Source organism: Chiloscyllium plagiosum, chromosome 1 (assembly GCF_004010195.1).
Source record: "Chiloscyllium plagiosum isolate BGI_BamShark_2017 chromosome 1, ASM401019v2, whole genome shotgun sequence".
NCBI lineage: Eukaryota > Metazoa > Chordata > Chondrichthyes > Orectolobiformes > Hemiscylliidae > Chiloscyllium > Chiloscyllium plagiosum.
This window is the reverse complement of record NC_057710.1, coordinates 53,997,299-54,011,626: the sequence shown is the minus strand read 5'-3', so window position 1 is coordinate 54,011,626 and position 14,328 is coordinate 53,997,299.

The following is a 14,328-nucleotide window of genomic DNA, read 5'->3' as shown; positions in this document are numbered from 1 at the left end:
AAACTCTGGAGGGCACTGTTCAAAGTTACAATGCTCTTCCTTTCTGAACATCTAAACAAAATGGATTTTAAAAAAAGGCACTACTGTCCATCTGTCCATGGTCCATCTGCAATGGAAAGGGGCCAATTAAGATTATTGCAATCTCTATTGGCCTTTCGATATTTGTTTAAACATAATGGGTGGGCTCACAATTTCAGCACATGCCCATTTTCCGTTTTACGGAACTGAGCTTGGGAGTAGTTGGGAAGGTGATGGACTGGGCGCCCTCTATATTCTGTGCCCACACTGTGAAAACACTTCAAGGGTGGTTATGTCAGACTCATCCCATAGTCTAAAAAATTAGAACCACGCTACTCAGGTTGAAATTTGGAAAGACCTCTTTATAAAAAGGATGGTGGAAGTTCGAAATTAGATTAGATTACTTACAGTGTGGAAACAGGCCCTTCGGCCCAACAAGTCCACACCGACCCGCCGAAGCACAACCCACCCAATACCCCTAGATGTACCCCTTATCTAACACTACGGAGAATTTAGCATGGCCAATTCACCTGACCTGCACATCTTTGGACTGTGGGAGGAAACCGGAGCACCCGGAGGAAACCCACGCAGACACGGGGAGAATGTGCAAACTCCACACAGTCGGTCGCCTGAGACGGGAATTGAACCCGGGTCTCTGGCGCTGTGAGGCAGCACTGCTAACCACTGTGCCACCGTGCCACCCACAATTTTTTTTTATATTATTCTTTTATCTTAAATTTTTTTCTTTCTGTTCTTTATTTTCTTTCTTTCTTTCTTTTCCAAAACATGGCAATGAACGCTAGACGCATTGTAACTTTGATGTGAGATTTTTGTTATCAAAATGTGTTCAGGCTGTCATGCCTCACTGGGTAGTGCACTGGACATCGCTGGAGACTATTCTTAGACTCATCACAGAAGTTAAAGATTTTATCAATGCATTCAAAATTCTTCATTTCACCTGTCTTTTAGATCCACGCTGACAAAAGACATGATCCCGATTTCTGTACTTAACAAGTGACAACATATAAATCTACCAGTTACAACTCTAACCCCCTTATAAACACCTTTTGACATAGACCCAAATTGACTGACACAGACATACTAAAATAAATTAGTGCTATCGTTGGAATCCATACCCGAAGGATACAATAATCTCTTTTTGCCAATATTTAAAAGTAGAAGCGGAGATGCCGAGGCAGCCGAAGGAAAATATTGTTGAAACTTTTCATTTTGTATTTTATTATTCATTCATGGGATGAATGCACTGCTGGCGAGGCCAGAATTTATTACTCATCCCTAATTGGCCATAGGGCAGTTAAGAGTCAACTGCAATTTATCAAAGCCAAATTTGAAAGAGTGCAACAAGATATACTGCCCAAGATAAAGGGACTGGTTAATTATCAAGTCAACTGTGATGGTCAAGGCATTGTAATAAAGAAGTACCAGGGTAATGGTCATGCTTTTGTTTAATTCAAAAACTGCACACCTTCTGGCCATGTGATCCCATGTCACCCTTTTTTCTGTTGTGTACAAATATAAGCAGCTGCCAGTAAGTGTAAGTGATATTGTAAAACTGGCCAATAATCATAATCTGGCTGTTCATGCAATACTTGAAAAGTGTGAGAGGTGAAAGGCTTCAAAAGCATGTTTCTTTTTTATCAGCAACACTCAAGCTTTGTAATACCAAGTAACCATAAGCAAATTAATATTAATGAAGAAAATAATGAGACTGGAGGAGAATAATAATAAACTGACCTTTCTGTCGAGGGGATGATCATAAAATGGATTCAAAGTCATGTTACAAATAAGTGAGTATTGGAGCATTGTGAGCAATTCTTTGCACAACACCTTAGAAAAGATACGTTGGCTTTTGAGTGAGCTCTGGTGTGATTTAGCAGAGTTAAACTATCAGGAGCCATTTCACAAACAAAGGGTTCCAGTCCTTGGAATTTGAAAGTTTAAATGAATAAGTTGATTAAAGCCTTCAAGACACTAGGTTGAGACAGTGGCAATAGATTATTAATCCAGAACCTCAGGAGAATGTTCTAGGGACATGGGTTTGAATTTCACCATAGAGGAAAAACTGGAACACAAAGCTAGCCTAATTTTAACCATGTTAATTGTTATTAAAACAACATTTGGCTCAATAATGTCCTTTAGAAAGGATATCTATCAGCCTTATGCTATCTGACCTACAAGTGATTCCAGGCCACAGCAATGTTGTTGATTCTTAACTGCCATCTGTGCAACTCAGGATGTATAATAATTGTTGGCCCAGTTAGTGATGCCCACATCCCATGAATGAATAATGATGAAAAATTCAAGGTGAACAGAGAGGTGGGATACAAAGGAACAATTTCCTTGGAAGGGAATAAAGGATGAGGAGACATAGTTTAAAAAGGTAGAACGAGGGAGTTCTTGTGTAAAACTTAGAAAACACTTCAACATACAAAGGATAGTGAAAATTTGGAGCTTGTTTTTGCAATTGACAATTATGCCTATCAATTGTAAATTTTGAATCTTAGATTGACAGATTTTTGCTAACCACATATACTGAGGAATACAGGAGTCAATGAGCTATGATTGCATTGAAAGGGAAAGCAAACACAAGGAGCTAAATAGCTTATTCCTGTTCCTATGTTTGCAATATCATGATTATTATTCATTTTTCCTACTACTTTAATCTTACTTATGAGATGTAATATGATTTATTTCAAATCAAATACAGTTTTGTTTACAACAAAGGACCACAGTGTTCAGACTAATACATCATCTGCTTGTCACGAACATTGCTCAGTGAAATTTTTGCCTATTATTGATTTGTTTTTTTCTTAATATTGAAATGTTGTGTACAGTTATACCTTCAGGAAGGTAATTTTCTAATGTGGTTTAAGTTCAATTTGTGAGGCTTTTATTGACATTTTAGTTTCTAAAAAATTCTTTAGTTCTATGGAATGATTGAGATTGTCAAATGGTAGATTAATTAAAACATATTTAAGCTCCTGTAAAAATTATCAACAGTTTATGTGATATTTTGTACATCACTTTTAAATGCAATGAACTGAAGGTTTCTCCTTGTTCTCAATGTGCTGCTGAAACAATATTTATGATGGATCACCAAAAAATGTCTGACTATTAGATTTATAAACTATATTTGTATTTCCACATCCATTGATTTAGTTAATTATTAGCAGAGAAAAAAAAACGGACTGCTAAATATTTAGTATGCTTGACAGTAGGTCATCTTATTGTACAATAACTGTAAGAGAATGCATTAATAAAATGTTTTTCATAGTGCCATCTACAGGTACCAGCATATGTACAGGAGAACACAATATCATTATAGGTTAATACTTCTGGTTCTTTAAACCATAAGTCATTTTCTTTCCTCTTGAAACTGTGGAATCAAACAAATTAGAATTTTTCATTTTTGTTTTATCATCAAGCAAATGGCTGCAGCAAGTGTTTATACTTGGACTATTATAATGTGTCCCTCCTATATTTCCTCATTTTTATTTCACTCCAGATCCTATGTGGTTTTACAGCAAAAATAAGAAAGGTGAGATTTATATCCATGAGCTGAGTCACTGGACTGTTCAGTTGAAGCAGAAGAAGGCTTAATGGCAAAGCCTCCTTGGGTTTTATTTATATTGTCGTTGCTCAGAATTTAACACATTGGGTATTTGGCAGATTGTATTGTTGAGAAAAGATACCTTTTGTCAAAGCTCATCATACAGTCATCAGAACAGTTCTCAGGACATGCCAAAATATATAGAAGTTTTTTTTGTACTGTGTGAAGACAGAATACTGATTGGTCAGTATACTAATTATTGTATTGTCATAAAAACTGTGGCAATTTTATGATGACTGAACAGTTAATTTCCAAGATTTTTTAAAATTTAAACCAGGCAGCTTACTCTGATTGGAAAAACTTAGCTGCTCTGGCTGCTTCTGTCAAGAGAAAGCAGAGTCAATGTTTCAGGCCCAGTGATCGACCCTTCTTCAGAACTGGGGTCACTGATCCCAAAACATTGACTCTGCTTTCACTCCACAGGTGTTGCCAAACCTGTGAAGTTTTTCCAGCAATTTGTGATTTTGTTTCTGATTTCCAGTATCTGCAGTTCTTTATGTTTTTTTTGTTTCAGTTACTCTGATTGGTTTGTCTGAAAAGAGCGTGTCCCTGTGAATTAATGCGAATTTGCATAAATGTATGAAACTGCAAACCCAACTGGCAAAATTAAATTAATTGTCACTGTAATTCTTAGCTTATTCAAGAATCTTTAGCAGAAAGAACGTTTTTGAATTTCTTTCCAGACAGAAAGAGCATGTGCACACATTATGAATGTTTCACAAAACAGGCAACGGCCATTCTCTCATTCATTTCTCAATGTAACCAGGCCTCCAGCTGCCAATACTATTCCCCAATGCTTTCCATTTTCTCTTGACTTTTTTTAAGACACTTTACAAAATCTATTATTTTGACTAAAATTTTAGTTGTCTACTTGAATATCTCTTTATGTGCTCAGTGACATATTTTATTTAGTAACATTCCTGTGAAGCATCTTAGGGTGTTTTACAATAATGAAGTGGCTATGTTAATAGAAGTTGTCGTTATTTTGATTGGAATCCAGAAACAGGATAAGTAAATCATAGGTAATACAATCATATTACTGTTCCTTTCCAGTTTTAATGTTTTCTCATAGTCAGTAAATTCTGTGTTTACCCAGAGAATTTAGTGTCAAACGGATTTTAAAAATACAGCGTTGCATCTACCCAGTTCCCAGACAGTGGCAGAGGTACCAATCAGGTCAATTAAGGACTAACTGGGGATATGTTACTCGTGTCGCTTGGTTCCTTCTGACTGTGAACCAATTTGTGCTGAGTCAATTGGCCAGCAGCAACTGGGAGACAGCTTTCCAACAGCAAGCAGGAGGACCAGTATTCCTTCATTTCAATTCCTAGTACTGTATTATGAATTCTCCACATGGATTGAAAGATCACAACCTGGACATGCCCATTCCAGTGGAAGGGATTTTCTACTATTCTGATGGCCTGAGAGCCATGGACCTTATTAGAGTGTAGGCGTTTGGGTACATCCCCGTCTTGAGGTGGGCTCAAACAACTCTACATGTCTCAGCAGTACCCACCTCTAATTCCAGTCTACATTGAAGTGCTCAAAATCAGATTTAGTTTATTCTAATTAGATTCTTCATTGATGAAAGAGCCTGTGTAGCCTCCAAAACACATTGACTGGTTGTGAAAAGATCGCAGCATGAATAGCATGTGAAAAGTCAGGAATTTGCTGTGAGTGGGAATTCAGTGGTACGTGTTGGTGAGTATTTGTCAACTGTTCAATATTCTGAATTTAACTTATAAGTCTAAAAATTGCAAGTTAACAGAAACTGCTTGTTAGTGATTGTCTGTAGAGGTGTTAATCACTGTGAACAGGAATGTCAACACTTATAATTTGTGTATTTCAAAAATGCTTCTAAAAATAAACACTGAAGGTTCAATTTTCCCATTTCCATCTGAAGTATGGTGATGAATGAGTTTTATGGCCGAGGATGCATTTTCTGGCATGACCTTCTAATTTTCACAGCATCGGTTACATATCTGAGCTCTGGTTATTTACAGGAGGTGGGCGAGGTCAACATGTTCAAATTCTTAAAGAAAATAATGCTGAATCAATGTTAACATAAGTAAATGCCGTCCATCAAGAAAATAATTTGATCAAAGTGTAATAAATCTCTATGACCAAATGGTTTCTATCCTGGATTTCAAAGGAAGGAGGTAAGAACATTGCAGTTTTGTAAAGTGAGAATGACTGTCCCTAAAATCAAGGCAACATTCAGCTAAATGGCATCAGGGAATCCAATCAAATGAAGTCAATGAGAATCAGGGAGAACACGGTCTGCTGTCACCTGGCATATTGGTGGCCTACTGGTAATGTCCTAGGCTCAGACATCTTGAGATGCTTCATCTTTGAACTTCCCTCCATCATAAAGTCACTAGTCAGTACTAGTCACAACTCCTCAGATACTGAAGCAATATCCACATACACAGTAAAACTGCACAACATCCAGGCTTGTGTCAATTAAAATTCACACAATGATCATCTGTAACAGGAGAGCCTAACCATAACTCCTTGACATTTAATGGCAACACCACTGATGAATCCCCCAGTATGAGCATTCTTGGTATTATCATTGACCAGAAAGTGAACTGGACCAACCACATAAATATTGCATCTAAAACAGCAAGTCAGAGGCTAGGAATTCTGGACTGAGTAGCCAGGCTCCAAGACAGAAGTCAGGAGTGTGATGGAATTCTCTCCACTTGCCTGGGTGAGTGCATCTCGAACAACATGCAAACTTGTCACCATTCAGAACAAATCAGTTCATTTGATTAACACCCCAACCACCAGATCCAATATTCTATCCAGTCACCAATGACCAGTAGCATCAGTGTGCACCATGTAACAAATGCACTGTAAAAACTCAGCAAGGCTCCTTTCACAGTACCTTTCAAACTTAAAACTCATACCAATCAGAAGGGCAACAACAACAAATGCAAAAGACAACCATTAGATTCCCTACAGTGTGGAAACAGGCCCTTCGGCCCAACCAGTCCACACCGACCCTCCGAAGAGTAACCCACCCAGAACCATTTCCTTCTGACTAGTGCACCTAACACTATGGGCAATTTAGCATGGCCGATTCACCTGACCTGCACATCTTTGGACTGTGGGAGGAAACCAGAGAACCCGGAAGAAACCCACGCTGACACAGGGAGAATGTGCAAACTCCACACAGACAGTTGCCCGAGGCTGGAATCGAACTTGTGACTCCGGTGCTGTGAGGCAGTAGTGCTAACCACTGAGCCACCATGCTGCCCCACCATCACCTGCAATTTTCCCTCCAAGTCACATACCTTCCGAACTAGAAACCATATCACAGCTCCTTCGGTGTCATTGAATGAATATCTTAAAACTCTTTCCTGACAACTTATGGTTGTCCCTTCTCCCCAAGAATTTAAGCAATTCATAAGGAGCTCATCACAAATGCCTCCAAGATAAAAATGGATGAGAAAGAAATATTGTCTTCGTCAATGCTGTTCATATCTCACAAATTATTAAAACAAAGACACTCAAGCTATGACCTTGGTAAGGTCTTTTATTTGGCAGCCATTCCATTGAATTGGAAAATTGTGTGTGCCATTTGGTTATTTAATAAATCTCAGAGGGAAAAAAAGAGGATTATAAGGCAATTAGTCTAGCATCTATTCCTGGCAAACTAGCAGAATTCACATCTAAAGATGACTAGACACCTTGAAGATTTCTGCTTGACTGAGAGAACCAATATAGAATAGTATGTATTGCTTAGCAAATCTGATTGAAATTTTTTGAGGAGTTGTCTGAACTAGTGCACAGAGAACTCTTATGGACCAGATCAAACCCCCTCAAACTATATCAAGGACATAGGGTCTGGACAAACCTTTCATTCTATTTAAAGGCAAGTACCATATAAGGCACTGTGTTCGAGGTATGATTCGATTGGTCCATCAGTAGGCTTTAAGCAAAACACACTTCATTCTTACAACACAGTTAAAATGCAAACAAAAGAAAGGAGAATAGGCACAACCTTAACTCTATTGAAATACTTAACAAAATGATGTTACTTAACTGTTAATCATCAACTGTTCCAATATAGCAGCAATCGATTAACACACCCTTGACTAGGGCCAATTCAGCATAACAGATTTTCCTCATGTGCGATCTCTCTTCCAGTCCAGGAGAAAAGGAACATCAAAAGAAACAATCTAGCAGCAGGGAGAGAACTCAAGATTTTTGCTGCAGCAGAGAGAGACCTGTATCTATCAGCTTTAACAGCCAACTCTAAACCCCAACTGGAAGCAAAGCTAAAATCTTTGGGTCTGTGAGCCTGACTACACCCACTCATGCTTCTTTTGTCTAATTAAATAAAAACTGAGCTAAAAGCTGTTTACCCACTGCATCTGAAGCAGATATTCTGGTACCACTATGGCAATATCTCTCTGCAAGAGAAACAGCACAAAAAGATCTCTCTTAGAGGCACAGTATCATCATTAAACTTTCTATTGATGTAATTCACATCAACTCAAGATGTGCTAGTATTTATAGAGTGCTTTTAGCATAATAAATGGACTTGAGCATTATAAAGTTGGACACGGTGCATAAAGCGATATAAGGTCATATGATTGAAGGCCTCGTCAAAGAGGTAGTTTTTTTAAAGAGATGTCTTAAAGGAATTAAACAAGGAAGAGATATGGGCTAGGAATTCCAGAAATTGGCACCTGAGGATATTTAATAGACCAGAATTAGGGGAGCCCAGATATCCCAGAAGGTTTGGAAGACTGGAATAGATTCCAAAGACCTCCAGGGTGGGGATATGGAAGTATTTGAAAAGGGGTGAAAATTGGAAAGAACTTCGTGTGAGCTTAGAATTTAGGAGGACCTCAAGCTTAAGTGACATGAGTACAGGTCAAAAACTCATCTCATGAAAGAATGTGACAGCAAGGTTGAGAAAAGACTCGATGAAACTCAAGTCAATATCAGGAGAGAACTGGAGTTAAGAGCTGGAGAAGGGAGACTAGAGCAGGGCCCACCAGAAAAATGGCTCCAGTTTTCCTAATGCTTAATTGCAAAGCATTTCTGCTCATCCAATACCGGATTACAGATAAACAGGCTAAGAATTTGATAACAGTGAATGAGTCAAAAGAGGGGGTGGTGAGGTAAAGCTGTGCTTCATCAAAGCTCATGTTAAAATTAACAATGTCATTTCAGATGTTGTCATATGGATTTGAAGTGGGTGGGGACCAAGAATAGATCCATCTGGGCAATAAAGGTAACAACGCAGGAGAAGGAAGAGAAACCATGACAAGCAATTCCCTGCCTATGATTGCATAGAAAAAAAAGGCAAGATTATCAGTTCAATAATCTGTTTGACGTTACTGGTGAGACATTTGAGGAGAGGCTGCAGTCTTAAATAAAGGCTACCATTATAGGATGTCTTGGGTACATGTGTCAATCTTTCTTATTAATTTCCTGTGTCCCTTGTTGGCTTTAAAGAAGGTGAGTGACTGGCTGTTCTTCATGTTCACTGCATTGTGAAGGCACCTATGATGAGGATCTCCACAATAGGAGTCGGCTCCACATCATTTGGAGGTTAGTGCTGTTCCTGGGTTTGTGGTTGCATGTGTTTCTCATCCATTAGATTAGATCAGATTAGATTAGATTATCTACAGTGTGGAAGCAGGCTATTTGGCCCAACAGGTCCACGCCAACTCTTCAAGGAGTAACCCACCCAGACCCATTTCTCTGTTAGTGTAGCAGCCATCAGGGCAGCAGACACAAGTTCCTATGCCTAGATCCATGAGTAATTATTTCAATGAACAGGCTGAATGTGAGCTACGCCTTTGACCAACTGATAGTGACGGCCCTGCACGGTGAATGTGCAGCTCTCTGACTGACTTACACAATTTGTCAGACTAGTTCAAATTCAGGACTGACCATGGCCCTCCACCACTGTAGAGGTATAGGTTCTCCACCCAAATTGCTGACTGGCTATGTTCAAGCTTCTGGACTAATATCAGATGCTGCCCTTGTCTTACTATGTCATTATCACCTGAGTGAGGGTGTCTCATTTGAGTTGATGGAGGACTAACCTCCTTACATTTTTAGACATGGTGGTTGGAGCACATGAAGTGTGTTTGCCATTTAAGCTATTGGCACATGGTGCAAATCTATCATTGACTTACTCTCATGTCCTACAGCAAAATACTTATCCCTTCAACTAATTATCGTGATAACCATGACAGATTGCCTAGCTTTGTGACTGTGCTAAATAACAAGGCAAACAAAATTATTTCATTCTCTAACCTTGTGAATGAGCAGCAAAACACAAGAAAGGCAAGGCAGAGAAGTTATGAATATCCAAACAAGCACAAATTGACTGAATTCAAAGAGAGTACGTGAGGAGGCTGGAGATGCAGCCTGATCAAATCCACTGAATGGGTCCTTGTCCATTCTCCTTGACTGCGAGAACATAATTTTCCTATTTTTGCCATATGTTCCCAACAGTCTCAACATTGCTCACATCAGTCAGAGGCTGCAAGATTTCTGCCCAAGAATTTTTAAAAATTCATTCAAGAGAATGTCACTGGCTAAACCAGCATTTACTATCCATCTGTCATCCTCTGGAGTGGATAGTGAACTGTGTTCTTGAATTACTGCAGTCTTTGGGGTGTAGCGAGCACCCACAGTTATGTAGTGCAGGCCATGTGTTTGGAAGTTGCTTTCAAAGAGCCTTGGTGAGCCAAGACAGTGCATTTGTTAGATGGCACACCTTGTTGTTATTGTATGCCAGTGGTGATGGGAGTGTGTGTTGAAAATGACCAATGTGCCAATCAAGTGGACTGCTCTGCTCTAAATCGTGTCAAGCTTCTTAAATGTTGTTAGAGCAACACCTTTGCCAGGAGAGTGGACAGTATTTCATCAATCTCCTGACTTGTACCGTGCAGATAGTGGATTGGCCACGAATTAACTTCTGACAGGCTGTGAGTAGTGAGGCACCACAGGGATAAGTACTAGGACACTAACAGAATACGTTAATGATTTAGATGAGGGAACTAATTATAATATCTCAAAATTTGCACATGACAGAAACCTGGGTTGAAGAATGAACTGTGAGGATAATGGAGAGATATTGCAGTATGATTTGGACAGGCTGGGTGGGTGGACAAATGTATGGCAGATGAAGTACAATATGGATAAATCCACTTTGGGAGCAAAAATAGGAAGACAGAGTATTATTTGAATGGTTGTAAATTAAGAGAGGGGAATGTTCATTGAGATCTGGGTGTGTTTGTACTATAATCACTGGAAGTAAGCACACAGGGGCAGCAGGTAGAATTTCATAGCAAGAGGACAGGAACAATGATATCTTGCAATTATCCAGGACATTGGTGAGGACAGACTTGGAATATTGTGTGCAGGTTTGGTCTCCTTACCTGAAGGAAGGATATTCTCGCTATATAGAGAGAGTGCAGCAAACATTTACCAAATTGATTCCTGGATGGCAGGACTGATGTATGCAAAGAGGTTGATTCAGTTAGGATTGTATTCACTGGAGGTTAGATAAATGAGGGGATCTCAGAAACTTGAGCCAGAGGTCATAATTTAAAGATATAGGGTAAACTTTGCAGGAAATGAGGAGAAATTTCTTCACCCAGAGAGTGGTGAGCCTGTTGAATTCACTAATATGAAGTTGCAGATTGTGTTTGAATACAATTTTAGTGTCACTTGTAGACCTTAGTGTCTGTGAGTACCCAATTTTGAGTTGCCAGAACAGTGGTAGTGTCACACAACATGATGGAAGGGATCCTCAATAAGTCCCACACTCAGAATACATTCAATGTTTCTGCAATTCCAACACACTATTCTTCCTGGTGTGTTGATGATGGATGACCATTGATGATATGTTGTGTTTCTTATGACTGCACTATTGAGTCTCTGTTCAGATTCTTGATCCACATTGTTTGATCTTGTTCCAGACTTGGCAAAGATTTGGTGCAACACCATCTGTTTAGTTAGTCTCTCATTTCTGATGGAATTTTAGCTCCTGCTGACAAAAAAACTTCTTTTTAAATTTGTGGGACCATTTGTGGAATCAAACATATGGGAAGAATTAAGATGGGAGAGTTGTTTTATTCAGTTTACTCCCCATTAAATCATTCCAATAATGAAGATTCCATTGGTACCAGGCTTGATAGATTTGTGGGTTGAGGACTGAGAGATCCTACCCAGGCCTGCAGGGGATCCTCGGAAAGGTTTACTGTAGCTGTCACCTTGCTGACCACCAGGATAGGAAGGCCATCCACCCATCACAAGTTCCTCTCCAGCACCTGGCACAGTTCCGTGACAGTGTCAAGGACATCTGCAGTTCAACAGTGATATTGTGCCTCACTCATCTAGAAGAAATAGCATCGATGGTGATAGTCTCTGAACCTCCTCTATCTCCTCTTCATCCAGAGGCAATTGTCAGCTCTAACTTCTATACATGGTGCCTGTTTGGGTGCAGCTGAATGTTGCTGCTGGACTTTGGGTTTTCTGGCACATCTGTTTCTCCTCAGTTTCTTCTGTTGTTGTACTGCAGCCTCACAGAGATGGTGTCTTGCCGTGGTTGGATCCATTGGTCATGGATTGTTTGTGACCAGGGTTTCTGTCACATCCAGTTGACACAGCGTGCATTTCACATGATGAGAATTATAATTACAAATGATTTCAACCTGTACAGTGTAAGCGCCTGATTAACGCAATTGCTCCTTGAAGGGCCACACTTTGCTCACAAGTAGGCCCCATGTGCTTAGTTACTTGACCCACTTCAGATGTGTTGTCAACATTTTCATTTCATTTCATGCTGACAGCTCACAACGGCACAGATGGCAATTCAGGTTGTGCTTGACAGAGTGAGTCGCAGGTTCAGCCTGATAATCAAGAACTCTCAACTCTCACTATGCACCCCCCCCCAACCCGAAGGCCTTCATGCTCCTTTCCTCCTTGCACTCTCTGTTAAGTCAATAATACTGAGCTTCCACACTTTCCTCCATACCGCTTTCAATTACAACTTCATCTTCCGAAACTATCCACTGAGCCATACCCCACAAGTTACTTATGACAATCACCATGCTGTACTCACCCCATCAAAGCCAGAGTGGTTGTGAGCTTGAATGACCCCACCTCCTGCAGTAATCCATTGACTGTAAAGCACAATCATTTCCACTCTTATATGTCAAATTGCCTCCCACCACAGTTCTTGTCCCCTCTGTATCCTGGAATGCTACCTCTAATCATGTGGAAAGAGGCCATTTGGCCCACAAGTCTGCACTGACCCTCCAAAAAGCATCACACTCAGACCTCAACCGAATCCCAATAACCATGCATTTACCACGGCTAACCCCATCTAGACGACACATCCCGGGACACTATGGTTAATATAGCATGGCCAATCCACCTAACCTGCACATCTTTGGGCTGTGGAAGGAAACTCGAGCACCCCGGCAGAAACATGGAGAATGTGAAAACTCCACATGGACAGTTACCCAAGGCGAGAATCGAACCTGAGTCCTTGATGCCGTGAAGCTGCAATGCTAATCAGTGAGCCATTATGCGAGCCTCTAATCCTCATAATTGACACTCGCAACTTCCTGCTTATAGTGGTGACCCCTGGTATCACCCTTCCACACCCCTCCCTCTAGACTGAACATGGCCATTGATGAGTTATCAGACACCTGACATACCACCGTGCGATTCTTCAACTCTATTATTATGGATTTCTTGACTGATCGAACGGAACTAGCAGGACTGTTCAGATCTCATTCCCTGGACTGAAGCGATATGGACCCTGAAAGCCTCTAGTGGCAGCCTGACCATATCCAGCCCCTTGATATATCTCATGCGCTGACTTTGATTTACTGAACTGGAATCCCCTGACTGAAGGCTGTCTCCCTTACCTTTTCTGAAGATTACACCCTTTAGACATTAAGATACAGTCATTTGACAATAGACAATAGACAATAGGTGCAGGAGTAGGCCATTCTGCCCTTCGAGCCTGCACCACCATTCAATATGATCATGGCTGATCATCCTTATCTCCATAACCCTTGATTCCACTATCCTTTAGAGCTCTATCCAACTCTTTCTTAAACGAATCCAGAGACTGGGCCTCCACTGCCTTCTGGGGCAGAGCATTCCACACACACACCACTCTCTGGGTGAAGAAGTTTCTCCTCATCTCTGTCCTAAATGGCCTACCCCTTATTTTTAAGCTGTGTCCTCTGGTTCGGGACTCACCCATCAGCGGAAACATGTTTCCTGCCTCCAGAGTGTCCAATCCTTTAATAATCTTATGTGTCTCAATCAGATCCCCTCTCAGCCTTCTAAACGCAAGGATATACAAGCCCAGTTGCTCCAGTCTTTCAGCGCAAGGTAGTCCTGCCATTCCAGGAATTGATCTCGTGAACCTACGCTGCACAACTCAATAGCCAGAATGTCTTTCCTCAAATTTGGAGTCCAGAACTGCACACAATACTCCAGGTGTGGTCTCACCAGGGCCCTGTACAGCTGCAGAAGAACCTCTTTGTTTCTATACTCAATCCCTCTTGTTATGAAGGCCAGCATGCTATTAGCCTTCTTCACTACCTGCTGTACCTGCATGCCTACCTTCATTGACTGGTGTACAAGAACACCCAGATCTCTCTGTACTACCCCTTTAC